Source organism: Balaenoptera physalus (assembly GCF_965194825.1).
Source record: "Balaenoptera physalus genome assembly, chromosome: 13".
NCBI classification, from domain to species: Eukaryota; Metazoa; Chordata; class Mammalia; order Artiodactyla; family Balaenopteridae; genus Balaenoptera; species Balaenoptera physalus.
In genome coordinates, this window is record NC_138892.1 from 24,700,810 (window position 1) to 24,705,681 (window position 4,872).

Sequence of the window (4,872 nt, forward strand, 5' to 3'; positions counted from 1 at the left end):
TGAAAATCGAAAACTCTGAGAGTTGCCTCAGATGAAAGGTACAAAATGTATGAAAGGGAAATGAACATGGATGTGGGTTTGGGAATGTCTTCCCTGAAGAGGAAACCGTGGACAGCCGATAATACCCGATGCAGTTTACAAACCAGGAGACATGCTAAGAAAAGCTAAGAAATAACAGAAAGCCTAAGTGTCTGAGTTATCCGACTTCAAAGCCTATGATATTTTTTCCAAATCATGCTGCAGGGTCAGGAACATCGAACACCATCTGGTTGGGAATTCTGAAGGAGATGCTTCTCAGAGTGGAAAAAGGAGTAGGTGGATTGAGCTTTCATATTCCCCTTCTACCGGGGCTTTTTTTTTTTTTTTTTTTTTTTTTAATAAGCTCTGCTGAGAATCCTTTTAAAAAATATAGGGCATTTTTTTCTAAACAGTGTTATTATTCTTTCAGCACAAGTACATACTTGGGAGTGTGTTTCTGAACTACGTACGTAAGCCCCGGTTATTTGCAACAATATTGCAAATAACTGGAAAACTCTAATAAATGCAGAGAAGAAATTTTTTCAGAGCAGAAATTGAAGCCCTAGACAAGCTGTAAAGATTGATGGGGAGCCTCAAAACAAAGACAGCAAGCAGCAACCGCCTTAATTGTAGTTTACAGTTCTTGAGGTTATTAAATACACGTTGGCAGGGGTGGGGACCCAAAAGTTGGGAAATAAGAAAACCGAGTAGGAGTAGGGGCAGGAGGAATAAGGGCAAATAGAAGAAAGAAAAGACAATCAACTAAATCTCTGAAAATTTGAAGTCAGCAGGAAAGTGGAGACTAGAATATATGAATATATGATATAGCAATATATCATATATTATACAATGACATATAAAAATATTTATGGAACAGATACTTTGCTAAGCACTATATATTTGTGTGTGTGTAGATATGTATATAAAGTGTATATATATATACTATATATATGTAATTTTATCTTTCTAAAAACATGTGTACTATTATATGTCCCCATTTTACATATGAAGAAACAGAGGTTAAGTAACTTGCCCAAGGTCACACAGTTAAGTAATGGTATGGATAGCAGTTAAACCTAGAGCCGTAAGACTACAAAAACTGTGCTCTTAACCATTATGCTATATTGTCAAGAGCATAAAGGGCCAAATGTCAACCCCTGCTGCTTTCTCGCTGCTGGTCCTACAGCCTCATCACCTGACATGGTTGTGGAATGGTCCTGCCATTCTTGTTCCTACCTCTGTGTCTATCTATGCGCATAGTGTTTCCTAGTTCTGTATAATACAGTCTACAAGTAATAGAAGCCAAATGTTGGAGACCTCACTGATATATGAATTATATAAACATATGCAGCTTTCCAAAAGTAGACATCAAGACAAGGAATATTCCTAGGGACAAAGAGGGATATTTCATAACAATAAAAAGGTCAGCAAAACCAGAAGCCATATTAATTATAAATAATATGTGACCAATAACATAAGTTCAAAATATATGAAGAATAAATGTCAGGGACTTCCCTGGTGGTCCAGTGGTTAAAACTCCACGCTCCCAATGCAGAGGCCCCAGGTTCAATTGCTGGTCAGGGAACTAGATCCGCATGCCGCAACTAAGAGCCTGCATGCCGCAACTAAGACCCGGCACAGCCAAATAAATAATTTTTTAAAAAAAAAGAATAAATTTCAGAACTAAAGGGGGAAAAAGAACGTGCATAATCCTAATCACTGTTGGAGACTTTAACAGAATTATCTCAGTAATTGATAGAACATCCAGATAAGAAAAAAAAAAAATCAGTAAAGATGTGGAAGATCTGAACACAATCAACTACAGTATTTTAACTGACATTTATAGAACACTGTACCCAACCTCTGCAGGATAAATATTCTTTTCAAATACACATGGAACATTTACAAAGATAGACTATATGCTGCCATGAAACAAGTCTCAATAAATTTTAAAAGAATAAATCATACAGTGTATGTTCTCTGATCACAATAGAATTAATAGAAATAGAAAACAGTAAAGCATGTAGAAAAGCCCCAAACATCTGAAAATTAAACAACTTTGCTTGTATACAATGCATAGGTCAAAGAAGAAATCAGATCACAAATAAATTAGAAAATATTCAAACTGATGATCAGTAAAATGCAACATATAAAACTTTATGGAATTCAACTAAAGCAATGCTTATAGAAAAATATATAGGTTTAAATACTTATATTATGAAAAAAAAAGATCCAACATCAATAATCTATGCTCTCTCTTAAGGAATCTAGAAAAAGAAGAGCACTTTTTTTTTAAGTAAAGATTAGAGAACAGTGAAAATGAAAACAGATGGACAGCAGAGAAAAATCAATGAAATCAGAATCTGATTCTTTGAAATTATTAATAAAACTTATATAGCTCTAGATAGACTTATCAAGAAGAAAGAGAAAACACAAATTACCAATATGAGGATTGAAAGAGAGACTGTCAATACAGAACCAAAAGACATTTGAAAAGATAATAAGGGAATAGTATGAACAACTTTATGCCAATAAATTCCATAACAAATAAAATGGACAAATATCTTGAAAGACACAAATATTAATACTGACACAAGAAGAAATAGATAACGAGTAGTCCTATAGGTATTACAGAAATTAAATTTGTAATTAAGAAAACTCTCCTACAAAGGAAACTCCAGGATCAGAGGGCTTCACTGTTGAATTCCATCAAACGTATAAGGAAGAAATAATACCAACCCAATACAAATTTTTTCAAAAACGGAAGAGAAAGGAATATCCCTTAAACTCATTTTTTTTTAAAGACAGTATTACTCTGATGCTAAAACCGGACAAAGACATGACATAAAATAATAGACTCAAATCCCTCATACATAGAGACAAAAATTATATATACACTTATAAATGTGAGTTAAACCCGGTAACATATAAAAAGGATTGTTACACATCATGACCAGGTAAGATTTAATTCAGAAATGCAAGGTTGGTTTAACACTCAAAGCCAGTTAACATAATTCGCCATATTAACAAAATAAAGGAGAATCGCATTATAATTATGCCAATAGATAAAGCAAAAGCATTTTTAAAAATTCAGCATCCATTCACGATTATCAACTCTCTAGGAAAAAAAGAGAGGAAACATCCTCAACTGGTTCAAGAACATTTATGGAAGGCCCACAGTTAGCACCATACTTAATGGCAAAACACTGAATGCTTTTCTCCTAAGACTGAGAGCAATACAAAGATGCCCTGTCTTACTGCTATTCAACATTCTACTAGAAGCCCTAGCCAGTGCAAAAAGTCAAAAAAAAAAAGAAAGAAAGAAAAGAAAAAGCACACAGAATAGAAAGGAAGAAGTAAAACTCTATTTGCAGACAATATGATTGTGTACTGGAAAATCATAAGGCATACAAGAAAATGACCCTAGAACTCAATAAGTGAATTTAGCAAGGCTTATGCAAAGTCAATATACAAAAATAGAGTAGTATTTCTATATACTAGAAATAAACAATTGGAAAATGAAATAAAAATTACAATTTCATTTCCAGTAGCATTCAAAAGGATGAAATATTTACAATTAGTTTAATACAATATGTGCAATAGCTATACATTGAAAACTATAAAACGTTGTTGAGAGAAGCTAAAGACCTAGATAGAGAGCTATATCATATTAATGAGATGGAAAACAATATTGCTAGAATGTCAGTTTTTCCAGATTAATCTATATGTTCAACTTAATCTCCATGAAATTCCAGGAGGTTTATTTTTAGTGTGTGAAAATTGACAGGCTAATTCAAAATTTTATTTTGGAATGCAAATGACCTAGCCAAAACACTTTTTTTTTAAAGGCAAAGTCAGAGGACCTACCCGGATATCAATCCACATTTAATGCCAACTAATCCATAGAAACAAAAAGCAGTGGAGCACCTGCCTTGGTGGAAGGAGGAATGGACTGTAAGGAGTCAAGGAAACAATTGGTGGTGATGGAATTGGAATTGTTCTTTATTTTGATTGTTGTGGTGGTTTCAAGGTAGTTTCAAAATCTCTGTCAAAATTCATAAAACCGTATATTTTAAATGATGCAGTTTATTTTTTGTATACTAAACATCAATAGATTTTATTTAAAAATATCTCAGGGACTAACTGCTCCTGATTATTAAAAAATAAAGTGATGTCCTCAACTTATAAATAAAAAACAAAATTAATTCTTTTTAAAAAACACACCACAGACTTCCCTGGCGGTCCAGTGGTTAAGACTCCACGCTTCCAATGCAGAGGGTGTGAGTTCGATCCCTGGTTGGGGAACTAAGATCCTACATGCTACGTGGCATGGCCAAAAACTAAAAAAAAAATTAAAATTAAAAAAAAGTTAAAAATATACCATAATAGTACATAATTGTCAAATTACAGAACATTGGCTTGACAGATTTTTTTTAATATTTATTTATCTGTTTGTTTGTTTATTTATTTAGGCTGCACCGGGTTTTAGTTGCAGCACACAAGATCTTCCTTGCGGCATGTGGGATCTTTATTTGCAGCATGCGGAATCTTTTTAGTTGCAGTATGCAAACTCTTAGTTGTGGCATGCATGCGGGATCTAGTTCCCTGACCATGGATCGAACCCAGGACCCCTGCATTGGGAGTGTGGAGTCTTACCCACTGGTCCACCAGGTAAGTCCCAAGAGATTTTAAACATTCCCCAAAATGAAGGAAAAAAGAAAAAAGATGTTACTAAACAAGTTTCAAGAACCAGAATACCCCTATCCCTGGGGCCATTTGTTAAAAACGAATAATAAGAGGATTAAAAAAATTTTTTTTTAATTTTTTAAATTTTAAAAAATAAAAAAACCAAAA